This window comes from Mesoplodon mirus, assembly GCF_964341445.2.
Source record: "Mesoplodon mirus genome assembly, chromosome: 15".
NCBI classification, from domain to species: domain Eukaryota; kingdom Metazoa; phylum Chordata; class Mammalia; order Artiodactyla; family Ziphiidae; genus Mesoplodon; species Mesoplodon mirus.
The window spans coordinates 7,006,595-7,018,160 of record NC_138991.1 but is presented as its reverse complement, the minus strand read 5'-3'; the positions used below and the strand labels follow the sequence as shown (position 1 = coordinate 7,018,160).

At 39.8% G+C, this 11,566-nt stretch overlaps 1 long non-coding RNA gene across 1 annotated transcript; it reads left to right on the top strand.

The window, feature by feature from the left end:
• The first annotated feature begins 5,448 nt into the window (after nucleotides 1-5,448).
• Nucleotides 5,449-11,292, top strand: LOC309816913. Its single transcript, XR_014296073.1, has 3 exons — nucleotides 5,449-5,535; nucleotides 10,865-10,954; nucleotides 11,231-11,292. It is a non-coding gene; the product is annotated as an uncharacterized lncRNA (long non-coding RNA).
• The last annotated feature ends 274 nt before the right edge of the window (nucleotides 11,293-11,566 follow it).

The window sequence follows — 11,566 nt, the reverse complement described above, 5'->3', positions numbered from 1 at the left end:
TATCAAGATGTGTAATGATTGTATGTATGTAGTTTTCAGTCTTAAATGTATGAGAATTGAATCAGTCAATGCTTAACATTTCTTCTTCTTCCTCTATGAAATAACCAAGTTCACAGAATACACTTATGACAAGTTCTCTGACAACGAACGCGTAACAAACGCGTTGAGTAGCTGTCGATGGGGAAATCACGTCAGGCACGATCACGGGTCCTCCTAGGCTGGGAGTCACAAGACCACCCATATCCAGTGTGGAGTTACCCCCCTTTCTCCTTGTATCCCATTTCACCCCATTAGATCCTCTGATAATCATGTTGTGTTTATTTGTGAAATGCTTGTTACTGTGTGTTTCTGTTGTGACTGTAGGTTTAAAAGGATTTAGAGGATTCAAGCTTCAAAAGTCAAGCAGTGACTTGGCTCAGGTTAGGCTGATTTTTATTTTTTTAAACAAGAAAACCAGGGTCAGGGAAATTGAATATCCTCCCTGTGGGTAACTGTTACTAATGGAATCAGTTGCCAGGGCAAGGGGGGCTGTTTCTATACTGGCAGAGATAATTACATAGGATTGTCTTGACTGTTGTTAAGTTTTCCAATATGAGGGAGGTGATCACAATTAGTTTATTTTTCTTCAACAATGAACATTGCTGCTTATATTCTTTTAAGAATTTCTTTTATTTTGCCTGGTTCTATAGCCAGTTACTCATGTTTGTCTGCCCCTTAAATCTTAGCTATAAAGCAGAGGACATGTTTTAGATGTTTCCCATCCCTAGTAATTAAAACACTATCTGAAGTAGGTCATGAGAGAGAGAAATGAATGCCTGAAGAGTGAATGAAAGAATCTTGGGGTAACAGAGAGGAAGGCATGTAGTCTGTAAGACTGAAATTAGCACTCCTCAAATATAGCAGATATTTCACCGTTATGACTTAGGAATGGAGAATATATGGATTAATTCCTTCCTTTACAAATGTTAAAAATAAACTCGGGAGAAACTAAAAGAGTTACAGTCTTAGACCATCAAGTCTTAGTTTATGCAGGTTTCAGTTATCTCTCTCCCTCCCCCCAAAATATACGCATATATATAATAATATATTTCTTTTCATTTCATGTTTATTTTTATATAGTTTTCTTTTTATTAGTAAACCAGTTTATTCACGTTGATGACCCTGACCAAGGTTTAACATTACCCGTGCATTTGCAATGGATCTTTATCGAAGGGGTGGGGGAAATTCAAAAGTTTTCTCCTCAAACTTGGAGGTCAAGATTAGAGAAGACTATAATTGCATTAGAAAAGAAAACAAGATATTCCTTTTGTTTTACAGAATATACCTCACCCTCTAAATTTATAGATGTAGAGAATCAGAGTGATATGGTGGAGAAATAAGAACCCTCTTTCAATGCAGAATAACCAAGATTCCATCTATGATGAGATCTATATACAAAATTGCAAGCAGAGACAAACGAAGTTGAAGGCAACCTGAAGTTACTGGCTGCAACTAAAATGAAATCTGTTGAGGTGCTTTACTCTCCTTCCTTGGGAGGTTTTCTAAGGTGACAGCCAGAGACAATATGGCACTTCAATGCAGTTAAGCCGTGACAGAGCTAATATTTATTGTTTCAAAGCAGCATTAATGTCACTTTGATTGGGCTGTTTGTTTTTAAGGGCACTGTCATTTAGATTTGGATTGGCTACTGAATCACCCCTTTATTATTGACTTGGGTATCGTTATGGAGCTGATAAAAATGTTTGGGTTGGTTACAAGTTCCAAGGAGCTCCAAGGAGCCCTACAGCACAATTCTATGTGCTCTTTGGAATCATTCATTTTCTGAGCGTCAGGATGCGAAAAGACTTCTCTGTATAGAATTGAAAATCGTTTGTGCCTAAGGACCAGGAATGTTTTTTTCTATTGTACACTGCTGTTTAGAACCTTCAGTAGTTTTTAACGTGATTTTTTTATAAGAAGAAAATGCATTCATCACTTCAGAAAAAAATTGATAAGGAAAACATTTTGACACATCTTGAAAGCATCACAAATGATGAGAGGGATCTTGATTTTATGAGTTCTCCAGGGCTTCCCTGGTGGCGCAGTGGTTGAGAATCTGCCTGCTAATGCAGGGGACACGGGTTCGAGCCCTGGTCTGGGAGAATCCCACATGCCATGGAGCAACTAGGCCCGTGAGCCACAACTACTGAGCCTGCGCGTCTGGAGCCTGTGCTCCACAACAAGAGAGGCCGCGATAGTGAGAGGCCCGCGCACCGCGATGAAGAGTGGCCCCCGCTTGCCACAACTAGAGAAAGCCCTCGCACAGAAAGGAAGACCCAGCACAGCAAAAATAAATAAATTAATTAAAAACAAAAGTACCAATGCCACTGTGGATGTGAGGATTAAATTAGTCAATGCTTTAAAAAAAAAAAAAAAGAGTTCTCCAGTTTCCACTTGCTTGTTTTCTGCATTGAAAAAGATTAGCATGCATATGTGGCTGGTACCATGCTCAAATTTTTAAAATGTTTTTCAGGCAATGAAATTCAACAAATACTTACTTAGTAGTATCCCTTCACTAAACACTATCTACCTGTACGGTTTAGACCAAAATTTAAATGAATCTTTACTCATCCTATGAAAACTCCCTTCCACACACAAAGGAAAAGAGGGATCCTTTTGAAACACAAATCCAATGAAGTCACTACTCTGCTCAAAACCATGTAATTAATGGAAAGAACCTCGCCATGATGGGCTGTATGTCCCAGGTGGGTGGGGCCCAAATGCGTGTACTAGAGACACAAATATTCTCTCTCTCTCTCCACCCCTCTAGCCCGTCTTTCCCACTCCTTCATAAAAGAGAAAAACTCAAGATGCTTCTGAAATTTGGAGAGGGTTAGAATGTCAAATACCTGAGTCTGCACATAAATACCCCCAGTGAATTTCCCTTTGAGTATGTGACACCCTTGGGTCAGAGCCTGCTACCAGAAAATGGAACCATTTCCAGTTTTATTCAGAAACAATAGGGCATAGCAGTTAAGATCCAATTAATCCTGGCTCTGCCACTTACTAGCTGTGACTTACCCTTCAGTACATGAGGGTAATGACAGATCTACTTCATGAGTTTGTTGGCAGATAAATGAATTAATTCATGTAAAGTACTTGAAAACGTATCTGGCACACAGTAAGCACAGAATAAACGTCTTTTTAGACTCAGGGCTGTTAACAATAATTCCTGTGTAAGAAAGTTCTCACATTCATTTTAGATATTACTTTTAGTTATCCAGTTAATAAAATGCCTATTTAATGCTAAATACTGAAGATGCAAAGATAAATACTATGGTCTCTTTCCTCCGGAAGAGAGGAGTGTAATATACAAACCATTATAAATATAACTGGCAAAATTACTGCAACATTTGAAGTGCAGTGGGTTTAAATGAATTTTAAAACATGGTTTAGCTTATTCACAATAGACTCATTCATAGCGACTCCATTTTTTTTTACATAAGTAACAAATTTAATTAAAAATAAATTAATCAAATGATGGACAATTGCATGTATTTTAGAGAGGACTTGGAAGCAGAAACAATAGATACCCAGGAAAGATGCATATAAGCCCAAGTTGGAAATGAAATGTCAAAGTTAAGAATGAAATGTGACATTGATAAATTAATTTTTGAATTATTTAGAAAATCAACAGATTGAACTAAATTGTAGGTGAGAAAGATGTCATTACTTTTTATAGTCATATTTACTTCTAAACTCGTAGAAATTAAAGGATAATAGACTATAGATCTATAACTAAGATCATAGAATAGAAAGGAGAAATATACTGGTATCAAAAAACTGAATTAAGTGACTCAAATTGAAGTTAAATTCTCTATTTAGCATCTGTACCTCAGGGAGCAGCTGGAGACTTGGGTGACTCTCCATGAAAGCAGGACCAGGGTTTCATGGGGTAGGGAAGATGGGGTACACACCCCTGAGGCTTAAGCACAAGGCAGCAGTTGGTGTCTTGAATGGGAACTTGTAGGCAGGGGTAGTGCCTGTTTTTGTGCCACCATGATGGATGGGCATCCTTGGTGCAATTCCAAAAACCATCAGAATGGTAATCCCAGAGAACTGTGTTTGCAAACCTTGTGATATGTTAGTCAAGGCCACAGGTAAAGAAAGATGTGGGAAAGAAAAAAAAGAAATTAGAATAAAATAAATAAATAAATAAATAAAATAAAATAAAATAAAATATAAAACAAAATAAAAAGTGAAGAGAAGACAAGCAAGGTAGAAGTCAGAGGGAAACTGGGGATGCTCCCTCCAGAGGGACTATTTCCATAGTCCTTTTCCACTGGCTTTAGTAGATGTCCCTGAACGGACAGACATAATCATTTGTCCTTAGACAACAGAACGTCATCTACCTCAAGACTGCTGCAGGCCATCTCCAACGGGGGTTATTCACACGTACAACATTCCTCCAAGACGGTCTGAATGTTGGAGAACTGAGATCTCAATTTCCACGTGGAACACGGGCTCCCGTAAGGCACCAGATCCCGACTTCCTATTTTCTAAAATAATTCCCATTAGAGGGTTTTGTTGTTGTTGTTGCTCTGTTTTGTCTTGTGGCCTGAATGTGGAGGACATTCGAGATGATTTAATCAGGAGGAACTTGGCCACTGATCTAGGAGTAATATATAATCTGTTAAGCATAAAAACAAGAAGCCACTATTTCAAGAAAATGATATTCCCACTCCAGGGCAGGCCTTTTTCAGTTTTCTTTCTTTTTTTTTTTTAATGTCTTACTCTGGTAAAAACAACATTTATTAGTATAAAAGAGTCGTATCATTTTTTACTTGGGCTGTTTAACCCAGTAGAGTAGTCTAGATACAGATGATCACTTTAAAGATAAGACACTCTCCCATCTTGATTTGAAATTTGCCAGGAAAGTCATTTTTATAAAATGATCTATGGAGCCTTTCTACAAGATTATTAAAAAAAATTATAAAATATTTAGAGTGCAATTAAAATGCAGTGTTTTTGTTGCCTTCCTCACACTAATTTCTACCTCTCTTTTCATATCAAGGAATATTCAAGAGTTGGAAACACGAAGTCCTTCCCAAGGGGTGGGGGACAGACAGTAAAGCATGGAGACAGCTGTGGGGCGGTTCTGCTACTTTTGCTGCTGCTCCTTGAAATTTAAAAGGAGCTTAACGTACGCCTAGTATTGGCTTCAAAGACCACTAGCAAGAACAGAGATGCGCGATTATTCTTTAAACCCATGTTCCCCTTTGATAAACAGAAAACATCATATGCCCTTCTTTTAAAGCTTTTTGCATTTTTAGGATAATTGGTTATTATTAAATATGAATGAAAGCCAAGGGTGGAAAGCACTGTTTGTTTTCAAACTCCACTTTATCTTCCCTCCAGGGGACGTGGGACACAACCTGCCTCCTGTACCCCCGTCACCCACATGAACTACTGCTCAAGATCCCACAGATGTATGCATAGTCACCAGCCCTTTTTATGTTGTCATGTCCTCAGCAATTTTGGGGAATATCAAAACAGGTAAAAATTATTGAGGCCTGGCAGCTGCAGAAGGTCACCAAATTAAATTCATAAGGGTTACCTCCAGCGCATCACAATATACAGAGAGGGAAATTAACTGACCCGCACACTTTGTAAGGATCATCCTCCAATCCTTTTCACCATCTGGTTTCATAAAAGAGCCAGGCTCCTCCAACTCTTTTAGACTCCACACAAATCAGAATATAAATTAACCAGCTGTAAAGCATGCATTTAAAAAAAATCCCTTGATTATCAGAATGAAACCCGAAAAGTTGTGAGAAAGGGGGTTCGGGAGGTTGAAGGGGAGAAAGACAAAGTAAGGGAGAAAGACGTAGATAATTAAAAATCTGACTCATTCATTGGAAGTGGAGAAGCTCTATTCCCGCCCTAAAAATTTCTGTAATTGAGTTTCCCAATACTCTAAAGAGCGGAAGCTCAGTTCGGGGTTTAATTTAATTTAAGCAAATATATTTATACTTTTCTTTTTTCTTGTCCTGAAGCTTCTTAAACAATGTCTAACATTACATAAATTAAAAACAATAATTACACATAATTTTTTAAAAGTTAAATTATTCTCAAGTTAAAATTTTAAATAAACTTACATAAATTTGTTTAAATAAGCAATAATTTAGGGATCTAGTGGGAACACAAAGAGGACGTTTGACAACAGAGAAGGGTACGTGGGGAAAGGGCTGGGGACCCTGAGGGAAACCAAGCAGGCCAGTTTTCCCAAGGGGGCTGGGGGACTTCCAGATTCCTGGAGGAAAGCACATCTATCGAATAGTCACTTTTCTGCTAACACGTGGGACTGCATGTCACGTAGCAGAAAACTTAGGGACTTCACATGAGTGTCGAGGCAGACTCCGAAATGACCCCCCAGTTCTCCTACCACCTGGGTTCATGCCCTTGTGTAACTGCCTCCTGCTTGGTATAGACTGGACCGAGGGACTCGCTTCTAATGAAGAGAATATGGCAAAAGGGAGTGGATGCTGCTTCTGGGATCAGGCTGTAAAGGATGGTGACCTCCATCTTGCTCAGGCTCTCTTGCACTTTCACTCAATCACTTTGATGAAGACAGAGCTACACGCCTCCCCAGAGAGAGGCCCGCGTGGCAAGGAGGGGGTCTCCAGCCAGCAGTTAATGAGGAACTAAGACCTCAGTTCAACCGCAGGGAGCTGAAGCTCACCCACGGCCATGGGTGAACTTGGAAGCAGGTCCTGTCCCAGGTGAACCTCGAGATGATTGTGGCCCAGCTGACACCTTGAGACAGACCCCGAAACAGAGAACGCAGCTGGGCTGCTACCCTTTCCTGACTCACAGAAACTGTGAGATAACAAGTATGTGTTATTTTAGCCATTAAGTTTTGGGATAATTTGCTTCACAGTAATAAATAACTAAAACAAGATTTCCTAAATGTCATTTATCCAGTCATGTATCACCATGACAACTTCTCCTTCATATGTTGTGATAATGCTTCTCCCCACAAAGTTGTCTACATCTTAATCCCAGGAACTTGTGAATATGTTATCTTACACGGCAAAAGGGACTTTGCAGATGTGATTAAATTAAGGATCTTAAGATTGGAAGAATATCCTAGATTTTCCACGTAGAACCAATGTACAGTAAATCCCCTACCTTTGAACCTTCAAGTCGTGAACTTTCAAAGATGTCAAAGTGCGTTCCATCAACATCAGGCGTGAGTGAAACGGCAGCTCACCCTCCGTCTCCTATTGCTGACCATCCTTCAGCTCTACCATCTCCCACCTCCTGTCCCTCCTCCAGTCAGTAACTCTTCTTGTCTGTTCACTCGATGCCGTCCCCTGGATGCCAGTACTGTACTACTGTACTTTTCAAGGTGCTGTACTGTAAGTAAATGTTTTATTTATTTTTTGTGTTTTTTAATGTATTATTTGTGTGCAAAGTATTATACACCTAGTACAGTACAGTACTACAGAGCCGCCTGTGTTAGTTGGGTACCTAGGCTAACTTTTTTGGACTTACGAACAAATTGGACTTACTGAAGGAACTCTCAGAAGGGAACTCGCGCATATGTAGGGGACTTATTATAGTTCCAAAGGCCCTTAAAAAAGAGAAAAGAGTGTGGAAGTCAGAAAAAGGAGATGTGATGTCAGAAGGAGAGGTCAGAGCAATGGAGGAAAGGGCCACAGGGCAGGGAATGCAGGTGCCTCTAGAAGCTGGAAAAGGCAAGGAAACTGATTCTCCCCATAGCCTCCAGAAAGAACACAACTCTGCCAATACCTGTTTTAGCCCACAAGACCCATTTTAGATTTCTGATCTCCAAAACTGCACCACAAAGTTTGTGTTGTTTTCAGTCACTGAGTTTGTGATAATTTGTTACAGTAGCAATAGGAAACAATCCATATGTATCTACTCTGTCCTACTGCGTTCCTTACATCAGCTCACTTTCTGTGCATACATTTATGCTAAAGAAGTCTTGCACTATGAGTCTGGTGTGCTGGTTACCCCTCCCCCCAACACACACACAACATATATTATCAAGGTGAACACATGTCTAATGAAATGTAAAGGTTTACAGCCTACCACCTAAGATCACCTCGTGTACCAAAGCGTGTGAGGATCCCACTTGGGGAAACAGTGGCCCAGAAGGGGAATGCCACATCATGCCTTTCAGAACTCAATCCTGCGGCAGGTTAAGAATTTGCCTGCTCAAGTTCTTTCTGGCTATGAGTGCAACAGAGTTGGAAGTGATCACTAACCACTATAAATCCTCCAGCTGAATTTGCTTGTTTAATTAGGTTTTTCAAAGTTGGAGAGAAGACTTCACAGGGTCCCAATCTGTTGACTACGTGGGGGACTTGCCCTTAAAAAGCACACATTTTTGCTTTCATCATGAAACTGACTAGGCCAGCATGTGCTTTGCTCTGCATGTCTCACATGAAGAAGGAATGGTGGTCTACTTAAAACTACGATCCCACAGATGAGGGAAATAAGCCCATGAGGACTAGTAGCTTTACGCTAAGCCAGTGGTTCTCAGCTTGGGGTGGTTTTGTCCCCCAGGGGATATGTGGCCATGTTGGGATAATGTTGGTTGTCACAACTCAGCACTGCTATTGGCATCTAGCAAGCGGACTCCAAGGCTGCTACAAAACATCCTCCAATGCCCAGGACACATCCTCACACGTACAAACACACAACAGATAATTACTCAGCCCAAAATATGTCATTAGTATTGAGGATGAGAAATTCTGCCACAGACAATGAACCCACTAGACCTGCTAAATTATTAAACTCAGGGAAGGGCAGGATCGGACAAACTGGTTCCCTGGTATTACGGTCGACTGCCCTGTGAAAGCGTATGGGATAAATACAAACAGCCCAGGCAATGCATCAGGAGTGGCAGAGTAGAGAAGGAGAAGAGAATTCATTGTGAAAGAGGAATCGTCACAGAAGCGATGACTTCTCTGCTGTGTTGGGTGCTATTTCATGCCCTGCCAGCCAGGACACTGTTCTCTTCACACTAAAAGCACGGGGAGAGGGAAGTGCGAGGTTAAAGGGAGTGTTATATCCACAATCCCTCCCCTTCACCGTCACGGCGCAAGGTCAGAGAGACAGAAACCAAAAACAGATGCTCCAACTGCGGACAGCACCATGGGGAAAAAGCACCGGGTGAAGCCTGACACTTAAAAACAAATGCGGGTAAATGTATGTTTCATTTTGTAAGGAACAGCCAAACTGTCTTCCAAAGTGGCTGTACCATTTTGCATTTCCCACCAGCACTGAATGAGAGTTCCTGTTGCTCCACATCCTCACCAGCATTGGGTGTTGTCAGTGTTCTGGACTGTGGCCATTCTAATAGGTGTGTTGTGGTATCCTGTTGTTGTTTTAATTTGCATTTCCCTGATGACATGATGCTGAGTATCTTTTCATATGCTTATTTGCCATTTGATGAGGTGTCAAGATCTTCAGTCTATTTTTTGATCAGGTGTTTTTTTTCCTTATTTTGTTTTAAGAGTTCTTTGTATATTTTGGATAAGTCCTTTATCAGATGTGTCTTTTGCAAATGTTTTTCTCCCAGCTGTGGCTTGTATTCTCTTTCTCTTGACATTATCTTTCACAAAGAACAAGTTTTTAATTTCAGTGAAGTTCAGTTTATCACGTATTTCTTTCATGAATTATGTCTTTGGTGTTAAATCTAAAAAGTTATCACCATACTCAAGGTCATCTGTTTTCTCCTATGTTATCCTCTAGGAATTTTCTAGTTTTGCATTTTACATTTAGGTCTACTTTCCATTTTGAGTTAATTTTTGTGAAGGGTATATAAGGTGTGTCTATGTTGTTTTTTTGTTTTGTTTTGCGTTTTCTTTTTAGCATGTGGATGTTCAGTTGTTCCAGCATCACTGATCGAAAAACTATTTCTTCTCCACTGTATTGCCTTTGCTTCTTTGTCAAAGATCAGTTGAATACATTTATGTGGGTCTGTTTCTGGGCTTTCTATTCTGTTCCGCTGATCTATTTGTCTGTTCTTTCACCAATACCACACTGTCTTGATTACTGTATCTTTATGGTAAGTCTTGAAGTCAGGTAATGTCAGTCCCTCAACTTTGTTCTTCTCCTTCAATATTATGTTGAATATTATGGATATTTGCCTCTCCATGTTAGACTCAGCCTACGTGGATAATCCCAGATAATCTCCCATTTTTAAGATTCAGAACCTTAAAATCTGCACAGTTGGTTTGTTTTTGTTTTTGCTATGTAACATACATGTTCCTAGGTTCACAGGGATGAGGGTAGGGCCATCTTAGATGTCATTCTGCCAACCACAGACAATGACATTGAAGTTTCATAACCTGAAGTAGATTGTGACTTTTCAAAGGCCCACATTTACATCATGATCACCAATATGTGAGAGAAGTCATTTGGTTAGGTAGGTGGTCCCAGCCAACTACTCCATATCCCAGGCCCATGCATTCAATACTGGCTTACTGCTATTGCTTAGGTAGTAACTCCCATGAACTGCTCCTCTGGGATCTTCACATAGGATTTGCAAAGGGCTGAGATTTATCCATTGCCATTGTCAAGAACCAGTTTTTGTTATTTTCCATGTGGTCTGTCTGTATCTTATTTATTGTTATTTGTCTAATGAATTATGTTTAGTTCTCTTTCAATAGAAAAGGTTCAGACATTCTCAATTGATCCTTGTACTCTTCTTTATAAAGTTTCAAGTAAAAGAATCCCTTTAAGTATTAATACAAATAATCTATGCAAACATACAGCATATATGTAACTTCCACTCCTTTCCCATGCCCAAGGCAGACATTGTTCATCAATTGCGGCACTTTTTTTGCAGAGAACTAACAATCAGCCTCAGAATTTCTCCTAAGACAGAGTTCCAGGAAGCTACTATCAATCAAGTGAAGGTAGCAGGCTTTTAATACTGGTAAGTCACAGTGAGCTCCCCAGGTAAACAGGACCATGTGCTTTGGTCTAAATTTTCCTACTTTTATGTGTTTGGGTTTTGTGTTGTTTTTTACATTAAACTTCATAGATTGCATACTAGATTTGCTGATGAGATTTTTTTACACCTTACTCACAGAAAGAAATAATTCTTGGAAACAACCCAGTAGGGTAAAAAATAAAGCCCCCAAATCATTTTCTATATTTCAATTCCTCATTCAAACATCTTAAGTTCACAAAGGCCTTAATTCAACCACAGGTCCTGAAGCTGGTGACTTCTGAGCTCAGCAGAGTACCAACGTCTCTTTGCAACAGTCGGATGCCTTTGCAAGGTTTTCCAGGAACGTTCGGAATGGCTCTAAATTTTATGTAATAAAGCTCTATTATGAAATACCTGGCTGTGTTACGATGCTGGTTCTTCTGCCAGTTAAATCATATCCTCTGTCTCCATCACAGTGAGATACTGGGGTGTGGCTCTTTAACATGGAGAGTTGCAAACAGTTGCTGTATTTCTTGCTCCTCTAGCAACTGTTTATTACACATCCCTTGGGACGCTGCATTTACATCAATGTTTGTAGCTTTTAAAAATCTCAAG